This window comes from Mirounga angustirostris, unplaced genomic scaffold, assembly GCF_029215605.1.
Source record: "Mirounga angustirostris isolate CCGP_5_RB_7025 unplaced genomic scaffold, mMirAng1.0.hap1 SCAF_9, whole genome shotgun sequence".
NCBI lineage: Eukaryota > Metazoa > Chordata > Mammalia > Carnivora > Phocidae > Mirounga > Mirounga angustirostris.
The window spans coordinates 107,444,842-107,470,860 of NW_026991717.1; the positions used below are offsets into that span (position 1 = coordinate 107,444,842).

The window sequence follows — 26,019 nt, forward strand, 5'->3', positions numbered from 1 at the left end:
AGAATTTGGAAACTATCATTATTGTAAATAAAAGAAATACCTTTGGTCTGTTTTGCACAGAGAAGTGATTTTGCTTCAGGTATAAAATAAAATAAGATAAAAACAGAGAGGGAGGGGTGCCTGGGTGGCTCAGTCATTAAGCGTCTGCCTTCAGCTCAGGTCATGATCCCAGGGTCCTGGGATCCAGCCCTGCATCAGGCTCCCTGCTTGCTGGGAAGCCTGCTTCTCCCTCTCCCCCTCCCCCTGCTTGTGTTCCCTCTCTCTCTGTCAAATAAATAAATAAAATCTTTAAAAAAGAAGAAGAAGAAGAAGAAGAAGAAGAAGGAGGAGGAGGAGGAGGAGGAGGAGGAGGAGGAGGAGGCAAACCATAAGAGAATCTTAAATACAGAGAACAAACTGAGGATTGCTGGAGGGGAGGTAGGTGAGGGGATGGGCAAATGGGTGATGGGCATTAAAGAGGGCACTTGCTGGGATGAGTACTGGGGGTTATATGTAAGTAATAAATCACTAAATTCTACTCCTGAAACCAATACTACACTATATGTTAACCAACTTGAATTTAAATTTTAAAAAAAATTAATACAAAAAATATCTTTTGATATCAACCTTGATTAAAAATCCAATATTTAAAAAGAGTAAATTTGGGCGCCTGGGTGGCTCAGCTGGTTAAGCGACTGCCTTCGGCTCAGGTCATGATCCCGGAGTCCCGGGATCGAGTCCCACATCGGGGTCCCTGCTTGGCAGGGAGTTTGCTTCTCCCTCTAACCCTACCCCCTCTTGCGCCCTCTCTCTGACTCTCTCTCTCTCTAATAAATAAATTAAAAAAATCTTTAAAAAAAAAAAGTAAATTTAAGGGATTACTATACTTCAAAAATTCAAAATATCTACCAAAAAAATCTTCTTTGAACTCATATTCAAAATAGTGTCCTAAAAGGGAAATTAACTTATGAGTTTAAGACTTTAAGTTTAAATCCTGACTCAAAGTTGGTCTTCATAAAAATAGCAATGCAATTCAACATTTACTAAGTAGCTGCTAAGTAAAAGGCACTACTCTGGGTCAAACAATGGGATAGAATAAAGATCAATAAAACATACCCTTTATTCTCAAAAAAACTTCCATGTTAAGAAAAATAAATATGTAACAACCAATTACAATTATCAGAATAGATGCTAAATCTAGAAGTATTGGACAAAATATGGCAAAAATCTGTTTCAAAGTACTAAAAACAACCAAAAATAGAAACTGAAAAAAAGACAAACCCTTGAAATAAAAGAGATACATTAAATAAGATATTCATTTAACTGTCCATTCCCAGAGAGCAAATTTCCAGGTTATACAGTTCATTGGTGATAGAGCTCAAGCAGAAAAAGTTTTAGGGGACTAAATAGTCAAAAGTCACAATTTGGGGCTGCCAGAGCAGCCTGAAGTTGAGGGGAAGATCCTTTAACATACGGAGCCATAAACCTGTATATAAATCTACCTCAAATCCTTCTCTGTGATCTAAACTATGCATGCACAAAATGAGTCTACAAGAAACCTGTCTACTCCAGCAATGACTACAAGGCAAGAGGTAAGCAGAAATTTCACCAGCTCTCAAGGCTAGAAGACAAATTGTTGAGTTCAAGTCCTATCAAGTTAGAGAAGCTTGGTAGATACCTCAAGTTCTCCATTCAAGCCACAGAAGGTCATGCTTTAGGAATAAGAAACAAGTCCCAGGATAATGGGTTATAACCTGGGACTAAGATTAAAAATGTGGAAAATACACTCTCTCTCTCTCTCTCTCTCTCACACACACACACACACACACACACACACACACATTCCCACAAAGCTAAAATCGTGATCAAGGAAACCCACCCATAACTACCTGCTCTCTATAATGTATGAACACAGTGTCTGGTATGCACTTAAAAACTATTAGGCATGCAAAGAAACAGAAAACTTTTATGATAATCCAGGAAAAAATAAGCCATAGAAAGAGAGGTCAATATGGGAACATAGAAATAAATAATACAACCTCTGGAATAAAAAAATTCATTGGATAGGTTTAACAGTACATTGAACACTAAGAAAGAACAATTTAAAAACATATCAATGCAAACGGTTCCAAGCTGAAGCAAAAAGAGAAAGGGATTAAAGATGTTCCATAGGACAATATCAAGCAGTCTAAGACCTATGTAGTTGAGGCTGGAAAAAAATAGACAGAATAGGGCATAAATGTTATATGAATAAAGGATAACTAAAATTTTTCAAATTGCATGAAAAATAACAACCTAGAGATCTTAGTTCAGTAAACCCAAGCAAGATAAATGCAAGCAAAGCCACAGTACAAAGATGGGTAAGGGTAAAGCTGAACATAGAAAATAAGGGGAAAAAGGTCTTTTAAGCATCCAAAGAAAAAAGATTATTTAAGTATGTTTCAGGGGAGATGGGGGAGATAATAATTACAGCATACAAATCATGAAAAACAAAGACGACCAAAAAACAATGAAATGACATCTTTAAAATACTGAGAGGAAAATATTTATCAACCTAGATTTTCATGTAGAGTGAAGGTATCCTTCAAAATTGAAGGCAAAATAAAGACACATTCCGAAACAAAACAGGAAGAATTCATAGCCAGCAGAATCACAGTAAAACAAATGTGGTAGGTGTTTTAGCTGAAAGGAAAAAAAATCAAAATAATAATAATGATGACCCTCACAAAAAAAGTCAAGAAGGTAAAAATAAACAGCTGGTGGGACAAACAGAAAGCAAACCACCGGGGGTGCCTAGGTGGCTCGGTAGGTTGAACGTCCAACTCTTGATTTTGGCTTAGGTCATCATCTCGAGGTCATGATCTCAAGGTCATGCAATAAGAGCCCTGCTTTGGGCTCCACACTCAGTGCAGAGTCTGCTTGAGATTCTCTCTCTCCCTCTCCATTCGCCCCTACCTCCATGCTCTCTCGCACTCTCTCTCTCTCTCTCTGTAAAATAAATAAATAAATCTTAAAAGAAAAAAACGTAAACCATGGGATGGTAGCCCTAAATCCAACCATATCAAGCATTACATGATGGGATAAATAGACTAATTAAAAGACAGAAATTTTCAAACTGGATTTTAAAACAAAGAAACTGATAGTCTACTATTTCTAAGAAAGCCATTTAAAGTATAAAGACATAGACAAGTTGAAAGTGAAAGTGTGGGGAAAATACACTACATAAACACTAAGCATGAGAAAGTAAATGTGGCTACATTAATGCAAAATAAAGTAGTCTTAAAGACAAGGATAATAGAGCTAAAAAGAGGCAATTAATGATAACAAAAAGGTCAATTCATTAGGAAAACATAACTTTCTCAATACCTATTAAAGGCTCAGACAGCTCCAGGCTCAGTGAAATCTTTCAAATATTTAAATAAGACATAATATAAATATTATACAAACTCTCAAAAAATATATGAGGAAACATTTCTGAACTTGTTTTATGAGGTTAGCATTATCATAATACCAAAAGCTGACAATGTCTGTTAAAAAAAGATTACTGACCAATATAGTTGCAAAAATCCAGAAGACCATATTGACAAATAGAAATAGCAATATATATATACTATACATATAACCAAGTAGGGTTTATCTTATCACTGTAAGGCTGATTTATCATTATGTGATCAATCAATGTAATCCATCATATCAACAGAATAAAAGAAAAAACCTATCATTATATCTCAATAGATGTAGAAAAAACCATTTGACACACTTATTCATGATTAAAATCTTTGAGCAAACCTGAAAAGAAGGAAACTTCCTCAAACTGATAGAGGATACCTACTAAAATATCTATAGCTAACATTATTCTTAAAAGTAGAATATTGAGTAACTTCCCCCTAAGATCAGGAAAAAGTCAAGGATGTGTATTCTCAACCCTTATACTCAACATTTTATTAGTGGCCCAACTAATGAAATAAGGCCAAAAAAAGGAAAAAGAAAAAAACAGAAAGGATGTAAATATTGGAAAGGAAGATACAATTGTTTTCTACTTGCAGATGGCACGATTGTTTACAGAGAAAAGCCTAAGGAATATTCAAAGGAACATCTAAAATTAAGTGAATTTAGCAAGGTTGCAGGATATAAAGTTAATATAAAAGTCAGTTTTGTTTCTATATACTAGCATGAAACAATTGAAAAATGAAAAATAATTTCACTTAGAATGATATAAAAAAATATAAAATACTTAGGAATAAATTTATCAAAAGATGTGCAGGACCTCTGGAGTGAAAACTAAAAAAACTCAGGTAAATTAAAAAACACCTAGACAAAAAGAGAGCTGTGTCATGTTCATGAATTGAAACTGGACATTTTTAAGACATCAGTTCTCTGCAAATTGATCTATAGATTCAATACAATCCCAGTGAAAATACCAATAGGCTTTTCTGAAGTAATTGACAAAGTAATCATAAAATGCTTATGAAAGTACAAATTACCTAAAATAATCCAAAATAAAATCTGAAAAAGAAGAACCAAGTTGGGGAAACATACAACCAGATTAAAAAGTTCAGAGATAGACCCTCACATAAATGGTCAATTGATTTTTTGCATAGATACCAAGGCAGTTTAATGGGTAAAGAAAAGTCTTTTCAACGAACTGTGCTAAAACAACTATATATCCACATGAACAAAAATTGAACCATGACTGCTACCTCACACATACACACACACACACACATTTAAAATGGGTGATCTGGGGCGCCGGGGTGGCTCAGTCGTTAAGCATCTGCCTTCGGCTCAGGTCATGATCCCAGGGTCCTGGGATCGAGCCCCGCAGGGAAGCCTGCTTCTCCCTCTCCCACTGTCCCTGCTTGTGTTCCTTCTCTTGCTGTGTCTCTGTCTCTCAAATAAATAAATAAAATCTTAAAAAAAAATAAAAAATAAAAAATAAAATGGGTGATCGACCTAAATAGAAAAGTGAAAACTAAAAAGAAAACGGAGGAGAAAATCTTTGCCACTTTAAGGAAGACAAGAATTTCTTAGATAAGACTCATATAGCAATCACCATAAAGGAAGGTGTTGATAAATTAGACATCATCAAAATAAAATCAGCTGCCCATTCAAGGACATTGTCAAAAAAAGTGAAAAGGAAATCCACAGAATGAGAAAAAATACTTACAATACAGATATTTGAGAAAGAACTCCTATCCAGAATATACCCAAAAATCCTACAAAAAGACAAATGACCCAATAAACAAAATGGGCAAATGACTCAAACAGACATTTCCCAAAAGAAGATATACAATGGCCAATAACCACAAGAATAAGATGTTCACCATCATCAGACATCAGGGAAATACAAATTAAAAGCACAATGATATATCACTCTTCAACCATTAGGGTGGCTATAAAGGTTAATGATACAAAATTTGATGAGAATGTGAAATAAATGAAACTCTTTATAAAAATATTAATGAGAATATAAAATGGAACAATCATTTTGAAAAACAGTTTCTTGTAGAGTTAAATATTTAACTATGACCCAGATATTTCATTCTTAGGCATTTACTCAGTGAAATGAAAACATATGTTAACAATAAGACTTGTAGAAAATGTTCACATCATATTTATTCATAGCAGCCAAAAATTGAAAACAAAGCAAATGTTCATCAACAAGAGAACGGATTAAAAATTGTGACATATTCATACAAGAAAAGCTACTCAGCTCTAAAATGGTACAAACTACTCATACATGCAACAACATGGATGAATCTGATAAACATTATAATGATTGAAAGAAGCCAGAAGCTATAATTTCGTTCATATGAAGTTTAAATACAGGCAAAGTTAATCTATGGTGATAGGAATCAGAACAATTATTACTAAAGGGAATGGGTAGGCAACTGACAGGAAAAAGGAAAAAGAAACTTTCTGGGGAAGGTCATTGTTCTCTATCTTTATAGAGGTATAAGTCACACAAGTGTATATATTCCTCCAAGAGCAATTGAACTGTACACTTAAGATCTGTGTATTTTACCACATATTAATTACTTACCTCAAATTTAAAAGAAAACTCAAGGAAGACAAAAGACCAGAGATCCAGAAGTTTTAGGAAAGCTGTGGCATTTGAAATGAACCTCAGCTACGAGAATGGTAATACTACCTTTTCTTGGTACATAGGGTGGTTAAAGTAGAGATTAAAATGAACTTCCCACAAAAAAATGCTTCATAAAGTATAAATTCCTCTATAAATATATGACATTTTCATTTATGTATAGCATCAAGTATAAATGGTCATAATGTGATCATCAAAAACTAACTTTTCTCCTCTTCGCCCAGGCTGGGTCCTACTCAGTTTACTCCTGCTAATCCATATGCTCTCCACTTCATGACTAGGCAGCTATGGCAGTCCATTCAGCTACATGGTCTCCCTGCCTCAGCTGATCTTGTTTGTCACACTAATGTTCACTTGTCCCCCCGAATCCCTGCCTCCATCCTACCACTCCTCATCCAGATCAAGACTCCCAAGTGCTTACATTATCAGATTCTCTCCCAGACTTGGAAAGCAGAGAGAGCTTCATTCTCCCTACCTATACAAAGTCCATACTATTGCAGTTAAGTCAGTTTTCTCATTATGGCTCCAAAATATACTCACCATGATGCCTACTGTCCGCTTGAAATGCTTTTCCCCCATTGCTTTACCTATCAAACCTTTCAGAACCAGCTCACTCTACCTTCCCTATGAGACATTCAGTGAGTACCACTCAGCCTACATCCCCCTCTGGCTACCACCATATCTGTCTCCAACACTTCACTGGACAAACTTTCCATAAAAGTTGTTTATTCTCATTGGTTCCATCTTCTCAGCTCCCATTCACTCGACTCACTCCTATCTGGTTCTTTCCTTACCACTCCAGGACAACCAAGATCACCAGTAACCTCTCCATGTCACCAAACCCAAAGGATGCTTTTTATTCATCTCACTTGACAATTCAGAAGCACTGGTAACCACTCCCTCCTTAAAATTTCTTGACCCTTAGCTTTCATAAAATGACCTTCCCCTGGTTCTCTGAACAGTCCTCCATTTCCTTTGCAGGCTCAACATTCTTTATCCAGTGAGTATATATTGGAGTTTCTCCACATCAGTTCCTCTTATAACTTCACCTGTCTCCAAAGATTCAGTAACTCATAACTTTATATCTCCAAACCAGACCTCTTTTATAAACTCTAGATCTTGATATCCACATTGACCTAGATATCCTCTTTGATATGTTTTTTTAAGATTTCATTTATTTATTTGACAGAGAGAGACACAGTGAGAGAGGGAACACAAGCAGGAGGAGTGGGAGAGGGAGAAGCAGGCTTCCCGCCGAGCAGGGAGCCCGATGCGGTGCGGGGCTCAATCCCAGAAGCCTGGGATCATGACCTGAGCCAAAGGCAGACGCTTAATGACTGAGGCACCCAGGTGCCCCTAGATATCCTCTTAGATATCTTAAAGGGACCTCAGTATCTTAGAGAATGGGATTACCATCCATACAGTTATGTAAGCCAGAAATCTGGGAGCCATCTTTCAATATCCTTCTCATTATCCTTATAGCAATCCATCACCAAATCCTATTAATTTTATCTCCTCAAACTTTCAAATTTCTCCATTTATCTGGATCTTCACTGTCATCTCCCAAATCCAAGCTTCCATCGCCTCTCCCCTAGATCACTCCAACAGCTATCTAATTGATTTACACCAATTCTCTCTGGGATTTCTTCAATGGATTGACCACACTGAAGCCAGAGAGGTCTTTCCAAATTTCCAACTGAATCATGTTCTCTCCCTGCTTTAATACCTGTCAATAACTTATAATGGCTCTCAGAATGCTCAAATCCTTTCCTTGGCCTATAATGACTTCAAAGTCTGTCAAATCGGCCACAGTCAAATTTTTCTTGTATTTTTGTAAGCTTCAAGCTCTCTCCCCACATAGACCCTTTTAACTTGCCATTCTCTCTGCCTAAACACCATTCTTTTCCTCACTTATCTGATTGACACTTGCAGTTATTTAGATCTTAACTCTCATGACCTCTGTAAATCTTTCCCTGACCTTCTGACCAGGTCATACCTAATAATTTTAGACATGATGCACCTCTTCCTCACAGCCCTTAACACAGTTATAATTTTATACCTTTTTGTGTTATGATATGATGAATGCACATCTGCCTCTTGGGCTGTAAGCTCTGTAGGACAGAGCCTGTATGCACTTTGGTCCAATTTGATCCTCCTGTACTTAACACAGTGTCTGGCACATAGTAGATGCTTGCTTGTTGGTTGACTATATCAATATACAAATGAATTAATGTATTCATGCAGGGATCTCTATATAATTGGTATCATGAAATTTAGTATGCAATGCCTCTAAGTACTTCATATATATGTTACTTTTAACTTCTTAGATAATATAGTCCTTAGGATTATGAATTTTATGCCTACTGTGCCTAGAAGAGTTGTAATATAGTAATTATTTATTGGTTGAAATAATTGCTTCTATCCCAGGAAATGGAAAACAAATGTTCTAAAAAAGAACTAATATAAACATGAAAGGTCCTACTGAGGGATGCTTTCTCTCCTCCAGAAACTAAGCAAACCAGTGTTTTCAAACTTGTTTTAAGTTGAAGTTCATAGTAAGAAATTAATTTTATATAGTATCTTAAAATGTGTTTGCACAGATACACACATGTACCTACACAAACACACAACTAAAAAAAATTCTCAAACAACACTTACTACATGAGATATCCTCCTTTTTTATTCTATTTCAATTTTTTGGTGTGCTAGTTAAGACCCATTAAATCAATTTTATACCCCAAAGTAAAGGTTATATCTCACAACATCCCCAAGGTCTTGCAGACCTCCCTCTGTCATAAACAGACTTGTTTTCAAGACATTTGTTAGGATTTGGATCAGGAGCTCTAATTGCTCCTAGTTAATTCTGCTATTAAAAATATTAAACTGCTCCCACCATACCATTTTTAATAACTCTACGGTGAGAAAATTAAGACTCCAGCTCAGTAGGGCCTAACTATGATTATTCATTTGTTGTTGATATATTATTTCACTTATACTCTAATAACTCTATGTAATAGCAAAATCAAAGCAACCTTTAGCGAAGCCCAAACTCTGTGCTAGGCATTGGGACAGGTTTCATATCTATTATCTCTAATCTGGAAAACAACTCCATTCTGCAATGAGTCAGAGACTCACCAAGCCCAGATTCCCCAGGACTAGCAACTAGAACGCAGGTTCCCTAAATTCTAATTCTTGACTGAGATATTTGCAAATTCAAACATTTTCTGGGTGAAACTGTGTCTTTTTTTCCCTATAATGGAAACGTAGGAAGTCAAAGAGTGAAGAAGTCTTAAAGCGACTCACTACAGGCAGGATAAATTCTCTTATAAGCTTGGAGTCAGAGTTGTTCAGTGGGAAAAAAAAAAACACGGAAGTTGGAATCAATCCCATTTTTCAAAATATATACTTGGTTTTAGCCAATAATCATAGAATATGGACTATTCAGGTATTTGCCAGCTACATACTAGAGTATTTGCTCTCAGGTTCAATCAGACCTAGCAACTCAGAAGAGAGTTTTTTTTAAACCAACTTAAAGATTAAATAGTCCAGGAAATATGGTGTCTATTCATCTTTATGCTTCAAGTTTGATTTTATTCATTTAGACCATCAGAGAGTGAAGTAACTACATGTTCACTAGGCATTACCTCAAGGTCCTAACAATTGCATGTTAGCAATATGTGCTCTGGGTTTATGGAGGAAAAGCATGAGAACTGCTTTTATTATTTCTGAATGTTTTATAAAATTGTAATTGAGAAAATTAGCCACAGTGCCAGGGACTTCATATAACAAGTCATCAACTGGTAAATATTCATAATAATCAAGTTACTACAAAGAACCCTGTCCCCAAACTTTCTGCCAGCACTTGGATCCCCTCTCAATACTCCCAAGGGAGCTACTCCGAAAAACCTAGGGAGTTTTAATTAGGTTATTGGTTTCCTCACACACAAACTAGAGATACCAATACCTACCACTCTGGGTAATTTATGGAGATGAAATAGAGTAAGGCAAGCAAAATCATTATGAATCAACTATTAGAGCAAAAAGTCTTTATAGCACTAGGTGTTATATGCAACTGATAAATTTTTTAATACTACATCTGAAATTAATGATGTACTATAAATTGACTAATTGAATTTAAATTTTTAAAAAGTCTTAATAAACTAATAACTTATTATTTATTATGTACAAGATTCTTGTACAACTATGTCATATATGCAGAGAGAGCTTTCTATGTGTGAGTTCTGTATATGTATGTACAAGCAAAGAACTAGAAAAAAACACAAATATTTAAATGTTGACCCTGCAAACCAAAACCTACAAAATTGTATTTGTCACTGAAAGCTAAACTACAAAATAAAATATTAAGAGGAATGGGGTGGCACAAAAGAAGGGGAAACAGATTTCCTTTTCATGTCAAAGGCTAGATTAGATGAAAACTGATAAATATTAAATAGACTGTCCAGGATTTTCCTTTGGATATTTGTCTGTTTGTTAACTGAAACACAATTTGTGTATTTGAAATATTCATACAACTGTTCCATTTCCCTATAGTCATGAAAATTACTGTTTCAGTGAATGTGGAATCTGGTATTATTAAGAAATATTAAGAACAGGATAGCAAATTAATTAAAATTGTTTCCCGGAACATTTTAATTTCCTTTGGCTTTAAAACATGGTGGGGTATTAAGGAGGGCATGTATTGCATGGAGCACTGGGTGTTTTATGCAAAAAATGAATCATGGAACACTACATCAAAAACTAATGCTGTACTGTATGGTGACTAACATAACATAATTTAAAAATAAGTAATAAAATAAAACATGGTGGGGAAAAGCAGTCTGGCTACTGAGAGATAACTTCTCTTCAAAGGAGGTGAGTTACAAATCTTGAAAGTGAGATCAGTTCAGAAGTTTTGGAAACACAAAGCTATTAAGGAAATTGCCCAGAATTCTTGGTGACCACCACCATCCTCACTGTTCTGAACTGAATATTTGTGTCCTCCCAAAATTCATATGTTGAAACCCTACCTCTCATGTGAAGGCATTGGGAGGTAGAGCCTTTGGGATGTGGTTAGGATTCGATGAGGTCATGAGGGTGAAGTCCTTCATGAATGGGATTAGTGTCCTTTTAAGAGTCACAAGAGAGTTTGATTCCTCTGCTCTGTTCTCCACATGTGAGGACACAACAGAAGCCAGCTGTCCACAACCAGGAAGAGGGTTCTCACCAGAACCCAACCATCCTGGCACCTTGATCTTGGACTTCCAAGATTGGGAGAAATAAATTTCTGCTGTTTAGAAGCCACTTGATTTATGCTATTTTGTTGGAGTAGCCCAAATAGATTAAGACATTCCTCAACCAATCTTGACAGGGAAACCAGTTCTGATTTGTCCTCACAGTTCTTAGCATACCAAGAGCCATGAATTCTGGAAAATTCAACTTTCTTGGAATCCAGACTATTTCAGTCCTTGAAGATGTTTGCAAGCATTTCCTTCCAAATGATTCAAATATACAGTATGTTCCTGCATGAGGGGCCTAAGAATCAAGTCATTATCCCCACTCGGTGTTAGCAGTCCAGTACAATATTTTGGAAGCCGAATTCTACACGAGTAGATTCTCTCTTTTTTTTTTTTTTTAAGATTTTGTTTATTTATTTGAGAGAGAGAGAGAGAAACCAGGGGGAGGAACAGAGGGAGAGGGACAAGCAGACTCTGCACATAGCGTGGAGCCTGATGGGGGACTCGATCTCAGGACCCTGAGACCATGACCTGAGCTGAAATCAAGACTCTGAGGCTTAACCAACTGAGTCACCCAGGTGCCCCATACATGAGCAGATTCTTGACTGAATTTCTGCAAAGGGGCTAAGTCTTGAAATATCTCCTATTCTTTCAAGACCATCCAGTATTTTCTCAGAGATGGACATGAAATAAATCAAGCACTCTTCCCTCATGGGTTAGAAGGTCAAAAATATAAATCACAAGATCCTGATTCAAAATGACCCAGTAGGAATCATTATGTGTTTCTCCCAATTTTGACTGCACATTTCATTGGGATGGAGATTGAGGAGCATTGGAAAGGGCCCCAGGAGTTACTCATTCCAGGCCTCACCCCTCAAAGATTCTGTTTTAATAGGTCTGGGGTGAGATCCAGGCATCAGTATTTGTTTTTAAACCTTCTGAGGTGGTTACAATGTGCAGCCGGAGTGGAAAAGCACTAATCTACTACAATAATCCCCAAATACTGGTGGCTGCAATAGAATCCTGTCATGAGTGTCAAAAATGTCAAAAATACAGATTGCTAAATTCTAATACAGACACATTGAATAGAATCCCTCAAGATGGAACATAAAAATACAGCCTCTGAAGGAAAGTCCCATGCTCAGCCAGGTTTGGGGAACTGACCTAGTACTTCGCTACTCAAAGTGTGGACCAGTACCACCTGGACGTTTGCTAGCAATGCAGACTCTGGGACTCAGCCACAGACCTGATGAATCGGAACCTGCATGTTAACAAGATCATCAGGTGATCCTCAAGCCCACAAATGCCCTCATCTTACGCATTCTTTCCTTCTTTTCATGGATGAGAAAGCAGGCCCAGAAAATTAGAAGACTCGGGTACACAGGAAAAGAGTGTCCGGTGGGAGACAAACACACAGCCAGGCCTCACTAAGACTTCCTGTCCTATCACAGTGTATTTCTGAATTGCTGTCTAAGCTTTTGTTTTGCTTTGTCTGAATATAAAGGAAGCACTTCCTCTTTAAAGTGCCATTTCTTCAGATAACAGGAAAATATCCATATTCTATGCCCTTGCATATTAATCCCATTCTTAAAGGAGATCATATACAAACTATGAGGTCAATAGTCTTGACTGATAAAAACTTCTCAAAGAAGAGAAGTTATATTCGGTCAATGACAATATAAAAGCATGGGAGATGTTCCTTCCCTTTCTACAGCAATTACAGGAAAAAGTGTTTTCCTCTGAGCTGCTCCAACACTACCTGTATCTGGCATGATTAGACAGTTTAAAAAAATTTTTTTGTTTTATTTTGTTTTTATGAAAACTATATCCTTCTGTGGTCCAGAGATTCCATGGACATTAACAAGGTGAAACACCTTTTGGGTGATTAACTCTCTCTCTCTCTCTCTACTTCTCTCTCCCTCCCTCCCTCCCTCTTCCCTCAACTTTCTTAGGCAAGTTACCCTAGAGAGATGAATTTCAGAGCACTAGCACAGAGAAGTTTTCAGATATTTTAGGAAGTGATGAGACACACAAAAGAATTCTAGAGTACTAAGGAGGAGAGAAGATCTCAAGTGGGGGTGAGAAAGGGAAAGTACTTCACAAAAAGAATCCAGAAACATCAAATGAACCACTTTCACGAATGTATAGTTTTTCCAAGGTCTAGAGTTGCCTCTGAGGACAATTAACAGGATTTTCTCTCTATGTTCACTTCATCCTAACTTTGGAAAAGCACACCACCCAGAAACCAGCACTGTTATTCTGAAAGTTACAACCTCAGGACAGGGATCCTCCAACAGAGGCTCAGTGCAGGTGGAAGCCCAGAAAGGTGGCTGAGAGCTATTTCAAGCTGCTCACCAGATCCCCTGGGCCTCTGTGAAGAAGTGCTGAGCACAGGTACTCCTGGCTCCAAGTAGCACCTCACCCTCCAAATCTTCTGATTCAAAGAGCTAAAGAACACACATTCCAAAAATCAGTGACCTCAAAGAAATGGAAAAGCATTCCATGCTCATGGATTGGAAGAACAAACATTGTTAAAATGTCTATACCACTCAAAGCAATCTACACATTTAATGCAATCCCTATCAAAATACTACCAGCATTTTTCACAGAGCTAGAACAAACAATCCTAAAATTTGTATGGAGCCAAAAGAGATCCCAAATAGCCAAAGCAATCCTGAAAAAGAAAAACAAAACTGGAGGCATCACAATTCTGGATTTCAAGTTATATTACAAAGCTGCAGTAATCAAAACAGTATGGTACTGGCACAAAAACAGACACATAGATCAATGGAAAAGAATAGAGAACCCAGAAATGGGTCCACAACCTATATGGTCAACTAATCTTTGACAAAGCAGCAAAGAACATCAATGGAAAAAAGATAGTCTCTTCAACAAATGGTGTTGAGAAAACTAGACAGCAACATAACAGAAGAATGAAACTGGACCATTTTCTTACACCATACACAGAAATACATTCAAAATGGATGAGACCTAAATGTGAGATGGGAAACCATCAAAGTCCTAGAGGAGAACACAGGCAGAAACCTCTTTGACCTCAGCTGTAGAAAATTCTTTCTAGACATGTCGCCAGAGGCAAGGGAAACAAAAGCAAAAATGAACTATTGGTACATCATCAAGATAAAAAGCTTCTGCATAGCAAAGGAAACAATCAACAAAACTGAAAGGCAGCCTATGGAATGGGAGAAGATATTTGCAAATGACATATCTGATAAAAGGTTAGTATCCAAAACCTTTAAATAAATTGTATCAAACTCAAAACCCAAAAAAAAACCCCCAAATAATCCAGTTAAGAAAAGGGCAGAAGACATGAATAGACATTTTTCCAAAGAAGACATCCAGATGGCTAACAGACACATGAAAAGATACTCAACATCACTCATCATCAGGGAATACAAATCAAAACCACAATGAGATACCACCTCACACCATTCAGAATGTCTAAAATTAACATCACAAGAAACAACAGGTGTTGGTGAGGATGCAGAGAAAGGGGAACCCTCTTACTGTTGGTGGGAATGCAAACTGGTGCAGTCACTCTGGAGAACAGTATGGAGGTTCCTCAAAAAGTTAGAAATAGAACTACCCTATGATCCAGCAACTGCACTCCTAGGTACTTACCCAACAGATACAAATATACAGATTCAAAGGGGTACATGCACCCCAATGTTTATAGCAGCATTATCAACAACAGCCAAACTATGGAGAGAACCCAAATGTCCATCAACTGATGAGTGGATAAAGAAGATGTGGTATATATATATATAATATATATATATATATTATATATATATAAATCTTGCCATTTGCAATGACGTGGATGGAGCTAATGTGTATTATGCTAAGTGAAATAATTATCACTCATTTGTGGAATTTAAGATAAAGAACAAATGAACCTATGGGAAGGGGGGTAAGAAAAAAAAGAAGAGAGGAAAACAAACCATTAGAGACCCTTAATGAAGGAGAACAAACTGAGGGCTGATGGTAGGAGGGGGGGGATGGGCTAGATGGGTGATGGGGATTAAAGGGGGCACTTGTTGTGATGAGCACTGGGTGTTGCATGTAAGTGATGAATCACTGAATTCTACTCCTGAAACAAACATTGTACTGTATGTTAACTAACTAAAATTTAAATTAAAAAAAAAAAATCAGTGACCAAAAAGGGAAATTTGAAGCTTAAAAGCAACACTTAAAATTCATGTAGTAATTGTTAATGTTTTCCGAAAGGGATTGGTTAAAGAGGGCATTTCAACAACGTTGATTGTCAGCTATTCATTATAAATTAACGTTTTGGGTTGAAATTTTGGTTTTATTAAAAAATTTACTTTGTTTCTGGTCTGAATCAGCCTCTTATTAAAGTCGGAAGCTACATGTTTCTAGTCCACAAGAACAACCAGACTGACCAAGCTAATTACCTAGCCTGTGATATTCTTTCCTGAACTTCTGTAAGTAGAATCCAGAAGTCCCCTGTGTACACAATCACACTGAACTAAACTCCCTTTGGCTGCATTCTTCTTCACTTCAAGGGAATGAAAAGGAGCTAGATAACAAAGTGATGATGCAGGTGATGTCTAAAGCTTCACTCCAAACCTGGCTCTCAGGGAAATCTTCACTACTTCTATCTATACCCAGCTGCTTGAACCAAAATCCAGAAAGGCATCCTTCACACCTCCTCATTTATGCCATCACTAAAACCTAATAATTCTACCAATTGAAACATGTCTGATGCATCTACTTCTCTCCATTTCTATTGCTCCCAGCCCAGCCCAAGCCACCATCATCTCTTGCCTAGACTACTGCAACAGTCCCCTCGCTGGTCCCCTACCATGGCTCCTCCTCCTTCTGATCTAACTTGTTGTTACACAACAAGTAATCCTTGTGGCCAGGAGATTTGTCCACTGCACTTGGAATACAATGCAAAAGCCTGACCCTGAATAGCCAGGCCCCAGCTTTCTCTTCTTTTGCTTACTGCGATCCAACTACACTGGCCTCTAAACTTCACAAACTTAGCCACTCATTTTCTCTGTCTCTCTTTAGGACTGTTCACCTGTTTTCTCTTCACCTGAAATATTTTTCTGCCCACTTATCACCTAGCCATCTCTTACTTTGGGGCTCCATTTTATACTACTGCCTTAGAAAGACCTTCCCTGACACCACCTCCCAATCAAAACTAATCCCTGTTATTCTTAGTCACTGCACCCTTTCCTTTTCTTCATGATGCTAATCATAATTTGTAATCATATGTTGGACATGGGTTTGTTGAATTCCTGTCTCTCCTCCCAGACTCTGAGTTCCATGCAGTCAGAGACCATGTCTGTTTATTTATCACTATATCCCCACAAATGTTTGTTGAATGATCAAAACCAAATATAAAAATTCTGATTCCTATTTAAAGTCATATAATCAACAATTATTAGAGCAATGCTAGATATTGTCAAGAATTACAGATAAGGACCATGCTAGGTAGTTTTCTTCAAAGAACAGACAATTCTATGGAAAAAAAAAATCAGGGGTTCCCAAGCAGATTTCCCCACACTCTGGAAACTTGTAAATTTAAGTCGTGGAGTCTATCCTATTTTTTAAACTTGTCTTCTGGGTAAGTGATATCTATAGATATATTTAAGCTTCATAGAAGAGTAACAGCAGAACAATCCCTGAAGCACATATAGCACATGCTATTTGGGTTAAATAAAATTCTGGCACAGATGGCTAACCAAGAGCATAAATAACTAATATGTCATAATCCACAATATTGATTTCTGGTAGATGCATTGCTCACTTCCACTATGGAATAACAGAATATAAGGCTGGTATCTTTCCTGTTCTTACAGATACACCTTTACCCTACAGCTCTATAGCAAGGTAGTGTGTGTGTGTGTGTGTGTGTGTGTGTGTGTGTAGATACATACACTTTGTACCTTCCACAATGAGACTAATTATTATATGATAATATTGGCAACATTAAGCAGACCATCACTGTGGGAGTTTGAAATATGCAAAAAATATCTGTTAATTTATTCAAACTTGTTCAGCTGTCATCAAAGATAAAAAATATGCCTCCACTTTTCATCTCCTTCAATATCAAAGGTACATTTTTAAGTTTCTGTGTTTCTTTGATGGCATTAACTTCAACATTTTTCCAACTAGCCAAAGTGGTTTAGAATGCATGAGATTCTTTAACATATATTTCTGAAATTCTAATGATAGGAATAATAGCAGTTTTGCTATAGAAAATATTTCTCCATGCACAAAAAAGAATGTTCAACAATTCAAAATTTCTACTTTTAGTAGTTGGTATTTTGTTCATGAGAAGATGGGCTTCTAAAAAGTATACTGGTCAGAATTATTAGGAGCAAAATGTAACGGCAGTAATGAATATAGGACTCATAGTCTTGGAATACAATAGAAAACCTTCACCCTGATATAGATAATGAAAAACTTTTACTGACTTTTATTATAATGAAATTTCTTAAAATACCTGAAGCCATAAGACATCACAGTTATATAATCTTGGACAAAAGTCAAATCAGTCAAAATGTGTTTATCAGGGGGAAAAAGCATTACATATTTAATCTTTAAGCATTTTTCAATCCTGCGAATAAACAAACCTTGTTTTTGCAAAAGATTTGCATCTGTGAAGGGATTATATATTTTCTTTGAAGTTAACCTTTTAAGGCAATCAACACTAATGGCTAGATAACTAATGAAGAATTCCAATTAAGAGATGAGACTAACTTGCACACCTGGTAAAAACACACAAGTGAGGCTTTTCTGAATGCATTTACAATCTAATTAATTTTCTAAAGCATTGTTCTATTTTTCTCTATTATCTATGCAATAGGAGCTAATTGTGTAAGGGAAATATACAGATCACAAATTCAATTCCTTTCTCTTCTTTGGCCAGCTTTCACAGGGCCAGGTACAGAGAGGCTGACATTTCCACCTTCTCCAGCTTCTGCAAGTACTGCCAGATACTGAGCTAAAGAGAACTGATGTTTCTTTGGCTCTAAATAGTAGTTATTTGTTGGAGGGAAGAGTGGTGTTTGTCTGGGGTTTTGTTTTTTTCTCCAAATAAGTAAGCCCTTGGTCAAATGAGTCCAAATATGACTTAAAATGTCATTGAGTTAATTCTTTGCTTTCTTCAAGTTAAAAAAAAGCAAAACAAAACACAAAACAGAAAGAAGGAAAGAAAATCTCCCCTACCTTACCTTATCTAGAGAAAATAGGAAAAGGTGAATATTTATTAAGCTCTTACTATAATGAGGTACAGTGCAAGATCTGTTACATTTATGGGTTTGCTGAGTCTTTCCGCTGACTTGCAAGGTAGTATTTACAATCCTAGAGAGGGCTAGTGTTTCACCATGGGTAAGGTCTAGAGCCGGGACAAGAGTCTGTGTCATCACGATGGAAATGCCTTTGCCCTGTGGAGAGCTCTGTTCTCTGAGCCTTAGAAATGTTCCTACAGAGTCTCAGAAAGATTGCCGGTTACTTTGACTATGGTTGCTCTAGGAGAGAGAAAGACAGCTTTTTTTTTTTTTTTTAAGATTTTATTTATTTATTTGAGAGAGAGAATGAGAGACAGAGAGCATGAGAGGGAGGAGGGTCAGAGGGAGAAGCAGACTCCCTGCCGAGCAGGGAGCCCGATGCGGGACTCGATCCTGGGACTCCAGGATCATGACCTGAGCCGAAGGCAGTCGCTTAACCAACTGAGCCACCCAGGCGCCCCGAGAAAGACAGCTTTAAAAATGAAGAAGGACAATGTATCTCACCTTTCATTCCTCACACAGAGATAAGATATTTTGTTTCTGAGCCCCGTTAATGAAGCAACTCTTTTCTTTCCACCTATAATTCCTTCTTTGATCCATCATATTTACATATATTGGCTGCATATGATGTCAGTTGTGGACACGTTTCATGCCCTGACATCAATCAGTATAGTTAATCATCATGAATTTACTTTGCACACAACTCTTCTAGGAGGTACAAAAGAAGTACATGGGAAAATTCTTACCTACAAGGATTGATTATCTAGTTAGGAAGACCAATATTCCACTGATTGTGAAGCCAAAGAAGACCCTTAGATTTCTAGACTAAAAGCCTAAAATTTTTAATTTTTTTTTATTTGAGTATAGCTGACACACAATGTTGCCTTAGTTTCAGGTGTACAGCATAGTGATTCAACCTCTCTATAAGTTATGCTGTGCCCACCACAAGTGGGGATGTCCCCATGTAACACTGTTACAATGCCATTGACTATATTCCTTATTCTGTAACTTTTATTCCCATGACTTATTCATTCGATAAGTAGAAACCTGTATCTCCCACCCCCCTTTACCCATTCTGCCCATCCTTCCATCCCCCTTCCCTCTGGCAACCATCAGTTTCTTCTCTATTAATTTGTAAGTCTGATCCTGCTAAAAGATTAAAATATTAAAGACACCTTTGACACAGATGGGGAAACAGCAAAGTGAGTAAGTCCGTTTGAAGCCAAAACTAATGATAACTTCAATTCTGGCTACCACTGGAGTTTAGATTACTTGTGAGAAATACAAGAAGAGAAATTCTGTAGGCCACTGGAAACACAGAACTGGGACACAGAGAGGATACAGTTTAAATTATGACAGAGGACAAGCTTGCTCTGAACAGCAGGGTGAAGATGTGTAAGAAAGATGGTTGAAGTTTGAACCTGGAGGACCACTTATTCTTCAGGAGAGGGGAGACGAGGGGAAGGGAGTGACAGGGCAAGGAAGAGAGGAGAAAGGGAACAGGAAAGGAAGAGGAGGGGACTAGAAAAAGAAACCAGGAAAAAGGGCCAGAGAAAGTGCAAAGTCATGAAGGCCAAAAGACAAACAAGTGTGGGGAGAGGGTGGTGGAGCATCATCTCAAATCCTGCAAAGTCAGAAAATAGGAACAAATAAAAGGCCTTTGGATTCACAAGAATACTCGTTCGTAATCTTCTAGGACATTTTAACATTATGGTACAGATGGAAATCATTTGAAAGAGGTGCAAAAAGAAATGGTGACCAAGAATCAAAGACATCGACTACCGATGGTGCATTCAAAAATTTAAAACATCTAAATGATAGTAATAACTAAAAGCACTGACAAAGTATTTGTTATATGCCAGACACTGTTCTCACTACTTTGTATGGATTACTTCTTTAATCCTCACTCCAGCACCATAAGCTACGTACTCTTATTACTTGTATTTTACAGAGGAGAAAACTAGGTACCAATAAGTAAGGCACAGAGCTAGTAAGCATTGGAGTCAAGACTCTCATGCAAGCCTGTGGCTCCTAACCAATGTGCACACTGCCCCTCACAGAAAAAAAAAAAAAAGGCATTATTTTTATCATTGTGTTTATTATGCATCCCCAGTGCTTATATCAGCACCTAGCACATAGGAGGCACTCAATACATTTTTGTTTCACTAATAAATTATTAACTAAAAAGAGTATATGAGGGTCAAGCAAAAGGATGGGAGCCGTTTCGGGGGGATTTTATTCTGCGCCCATTCAACCCTTGTTGAAGAATTTTTCTATTCTCCCAATGCTCTAACTATATGAATATAAACTTATTGTGCTTTAACTTGCCCCAAATAAAAAATATGCCAGCAGACAGAAAAGGCTTACAGAAAAGATCAGGATAAAGATTAACTTCTCCCCTCAATCCAAGTGAGTTGTTTGATTTTCAGGCAAACTTGGCGATCGGAGGCTGGCCCTGCCATCTCTAAAAAGCCAAAATCCATTTTCTCTCGTCTGTGGGATTCTGTCCAGAAGTACAAGCTGCTCCACAAGGCAAAACTCACTCAGAAGATACTTAAACTGGGAAGGATCGACTCCCAAGGATAAAACTTGCCGTCTCCTAACTGTGAAATTATTTTTTAAAAATTTAACTAGAATCTACAAATCTCTATACGCTTTTCTTATACGAAACAGTCTAGCTTTTAAACCATTAGAGAGTAGAACAAAAGCAGTAGGAAATATTTTTAGCTGTACATCAAGTTGGAATAGGAGATGAGCGTGAGATCACTTATATGTTCACCTCTCGTGCTCTCATGAGTCCCATGTGATTTGCCCTATACAATGCAATTTCCGCTTTCAGATATACCCATTGACTAAATATTTTAAACTATTTAATCACTTACATAAGCTTACTTAATAGATTCAATCAGCATTGTTTTTGAAAAAAATCAATTATGGACTTGTTCAATTTAGGAGACAAAATCAAAAAGCAACTAAGGGGCGCCTGGGTGGCTCAGTCGGTTAAGCGACTGCCTTCGGCTCAGGTCATGATCCTGGCGTCCCAGGATCGAGTCCCACATCAGGCTCCCTGCTCGGCGGGGAGCCTGCTTCTCCCTCTGACCCTCCCCCCTCTCATGTGCTCTCTCTCTCTCTCATTCTGTCTCAAATAAATAAATAAAATCTTTAAAAATAAAAAAAATAAAAAAATAAAAAAGCAACTAATACTTGGTGCTCTGTGCTCTTCACAGTGGAAGATGTAAAAGTATTGTGAGGTATGACCCATATCATTAAGGACCTTATTTCATACAGCAACATGTCCATGACTTTCTAATTATATGTCATTACCTCTAGGAACTGCTATAACTGTGCCCCTAAGCTCAGATCTCAAGTCCCATAACTTTGTAATTAGTATTTATATTTTTCTAATGGGACCAGACCCTGAGAAACAAAGAAATCGATTTCAACAAAATTTCAAATAGCTTTTCAACCACTCTTCCTTTCTAAGTTTTTTTTTAACTGCTCTTCAATTAATTTTTCTACCTTTTCCACATGAAAACTTAATGTATCACAAAACTACTATCTAAAATGTATACAAATATCTCAGGGTGCCTGGGTGGCTCAGATGGTTAAGCCTCTGCCTTCGGCTCAGGTCATGATCCCAGGGTCCTGGGTTAGAGACCTGCCATCGGGCTCCTGGATCGGCGGGGAGCCTGCTTCTCCCTCTCCCTCTGTCTCTCCCCCTGCTCATCCTCTCTCTCTTTGTATCTCTGTGTCTCAAATGAATAAATAAAATATTTTTAAAAAAATAAAAAAATATATACAAATATCTCTTTATTAGTAATAGTACCACATATAATCAAAAACTAAAATAATGTCTAAAATTCACACTCAATATTATCACTTCCACCATTCAATCAAATATTCCAAGACTAAGCATTTTCAATATTAACTTCTATATTTTATAAAATGAGAATATTTACATGATTCTTTTTAGTGATTCTTTAGTGATGACAAGGAGTCATGCCATATACATTATAAAGCTAGAGTATTTGGCGAAACGTGAGGATTTTTTTCAGCTTTATTGAGGTATAGACAAATAAAAATGTTATATATTTAAGGTGTACAACTTGATGATTTCATAAATGTATACATGGTGAGGTGATTATCACAATCAAGTTAATTAACATATTCATCACCTCACATGCTTTTTCTTTTTCCTCTGTGTGTGTGACAAGAACATAAGGTGGGATTTTTAAAAATTCTACTCTGTTATTGGTAAAGGAAAATGTTTTATAAATGTACATTTCTTAGAGCACATCAAACCACTGTCTTTGACTTGAATTTCCACAATAATAATTGCCACTGGTTTGGGATTGTGACTTGTTATTCATGTTTACTGGATTTCACAACATATCTCTTTTATTCATAAAAGTGCTGTATGGAATGTTTTAATTTTTCCAATTAAAACTAATTTTGTTTGGGACATTTTGAAGCATCTCCCAATATTCGGTTTCTAACCCTACCAAAAAGAAAAAGAAATTCCTGAAGCCAAGATTCAGACTTGCTGATTGGCAAGAAACAAAATCTCTTCAAGTAGTATTATCTCTAACCATATTCTGGGGAAAGTTTAATAAGTTTGGAGAACTTCAGAGAATATTTTATCTAGCTTTGTATTTTATTTTAAAAGTCTGGATAACATCAAAATACTAGAATCCTACAATCTCCTAGGAAAATAACTATAAATCTGTGAACTATCTTTGAATGAAATCAAAGCACTGTCAGGAACTGATTCTACTTCACTGATTTAATATGAATCATATCAAGACATCTGGTAGAGGAAAAATTTTGTTGAAATAGAAAATATATATGGACATTATATGGCGTTCTTCTGCAAAACTTTTTATTTCATGGATATCACCACCACACCAAAAATGGTTTATTACAATAAAGTTTTGTTCATCTGCTAAAGTAAATGGTATACTAGTCTAAAATGTATTTAAATATGTTCCTTTACATAAACTGTTTTTATTAATAGCCAATTTATTTAGTCACAAAATGTTGGTTGCCATCAACTAAAATAAGACTGTAATAATTAAAAGAAATGAATATGTTTTTTCATTTCACTTCCCTATACGTCTTACACTTTAGATATTTTCTTCCAAGAGTAACAACTAACTACGCTGGTTTTAACCTCCAATCAAACTCGATGGAAAAATCATGAAAACAGAAAAAGGAAGACAGGCACTACTTGGTTCACCTGTGCCAGAACCTACAGTGACCTCTTGTGGTAAATACTATCTACAGAGCTTTGGAGAACAAGACCTTTTCCTAGGCCAGACACTGGAGAACATAGAAGCATTGTTCCTCCGTGCTAGCAAACAGCCATCACCAACAATGGAAGTAAAAGACAAATACTAACTAAACTAAAGGATTCCTTGTTGGAAGTCTACTCAGTCGTTGTCAATGAAAATATTCATAGTTGCTTTCTTCTATTAAAAACTACAGTGTCTTACATGGTTCTTTCAGTAGGGCAAAGGATGACTGGGGACATGGAGTTCTTAACACCCCTGCTCCTGGAATCAAGCAAAAGATAGACAAAGAGGGCAATTTCTGGTGAAGACAAGAGTGAACTGGGATAAGCAGCGTTCTGGTCAGTAAAGCATTGCTATTCGTTACATAACACAGTGTGGGCTCTAGAGACAGAGATAATCTGCTGGTTTATTTATAAATACAATTCAGGGAGTGGTCAGTATAATTTCAACCTCTACAATGTATTAAAAGTAAAAATGATACATGGTAAGACCTGGGTTAATCAATGTTTCAGACACTATGCAATTCTGTCACTATTTCCTGAATAGTGGTTTAGATGTTAAAGGAAATCTTTCAAGAAAAAATATCATGAACATAATATCAAAAAAAATCATGTTTTCACCATTTTTTACCTTGGATACTACTAAAAAGGTATGATACCTTTTTTGTTTTATTTTTAAAACATTAGTTCTCTATTTCTTCTCCTATAGGTTCCCTTTTAAGATCTCAGTTTTTACAAATGTTAATTATAGCAAAAAAAATAATTTTGGATTTTCTGTAAAAGGTGACTGAATCAAGAAAGTGCTTGTACAACATAAATATCTCAAGCCATAATGGAAAATCGAGTATATTGAACTTCTCTTGGAGGATAAGTGGTTGATAAAATACTACCTTTTCTGTTTTCTTCTTTCCTGAGCCCCTTTTTTTCCTCTAAAGAGAAAAACATTTCTAGTTTTTCATAATGTTTAGAATATTAAAGAACAATAATCAAATTCTAATAAAAAGATACTAAATTTGGTATGTATAATATTTCAAAAATAGCAACCTAGTTCACTGTCATGGACACTAATCATTTCTGCCTATTTGTTAAGGAATCAAAGACAACATACAAATAAAACATGCTGCCCCAGGACATAGTCAGGTTGAAGGCCTTGGAAATGTTGTGTTTTGTTTTGTTTGAGTCTAAAATTTCACCTATAACTCTTAAATACTTGATTTCTTTCCGTTATTTACCCTCTACCCACAGGTTTACTGCTCCCTACAGCCCAATGTACACTGATGAACAGTTTTCATAAATAATTGAAATTTAAATAAGGGAAGATAGCCTAATAATGTGCCAGATGTGGGTTCAGTCAATAAGCACTTCGGGCTGAGGCCTTCTATGAGACCTTTCACGGAGGTGATGAACTAGTTCCCAAACTTTCTGTTCCTGGCAACTCATTTTGAACCTCCTGGCCAAAAATGTATCTAAACCTTGCTATTACACTTATACTTTTGATCTTTACAACTTCTTAGACGATATCCACTAGAATCACATGTTAAGAATTATTGTAATTCCTTTTATTTATCTAAAACTGATCTTGTCTTTTATCTTAACACTAAAAAGAGGAATTCCCTACTTGTACTATTTTGGGATTTGGCCATAAAGTATGTTTGTATTCATCCTACTCAATAGCCCTCATTATTTTATTTTACAGACTTTGAATCACTGGTAACAATTTGAAATGCTTCCCCATAACAGACTGAGTCAACCAAATAAGGAAAATAAAAATCCAATCTCAAGAGGTGTAAAGAAACTGCAAACAGGAGCTAGTACTACTGTAGGGCACAGAATACAGCGCTGTTCGTCTGGGAAATTGCAACTGAAGAGTTTGGAACTTTATTAGGAAGTGCTCCAATTTAAAAGCTACATCCAAATAGACCACATTTCATGCTCTTTTGTTCCATGTCATCAAGAAGTTCTCTGATGGATGTCTAATTGGCTGAGATTTCAGTTCATTAGTGATGTCCATGGACAAATAAGTGCCTGATGTTTTTTCTTTGTGTCTAATACTTTTCCAAATCTGATATTCCCCCCCGACTTCTGTATCTCTGTTTCTGTATCTCTGTTACTTTCCACATCTCTCATTTG

The 26,019-nt window shown here is 36.6% G+C and overlaps 1 protein-coding gene across 1 annotated transcript in view; it reads right to left on the reverse strand.

Moving 5' to 3' along the window:
- LOC123862449 (potassium voltage-gated channel subfamily H member 5) overlaps window positions 1–26,019 on the reverse strand; it is a 104,321-nt gene that overhangs the window by 74,584 nt on the left and 3,718 nt on the right. The window lies entirely within an intron of this gene.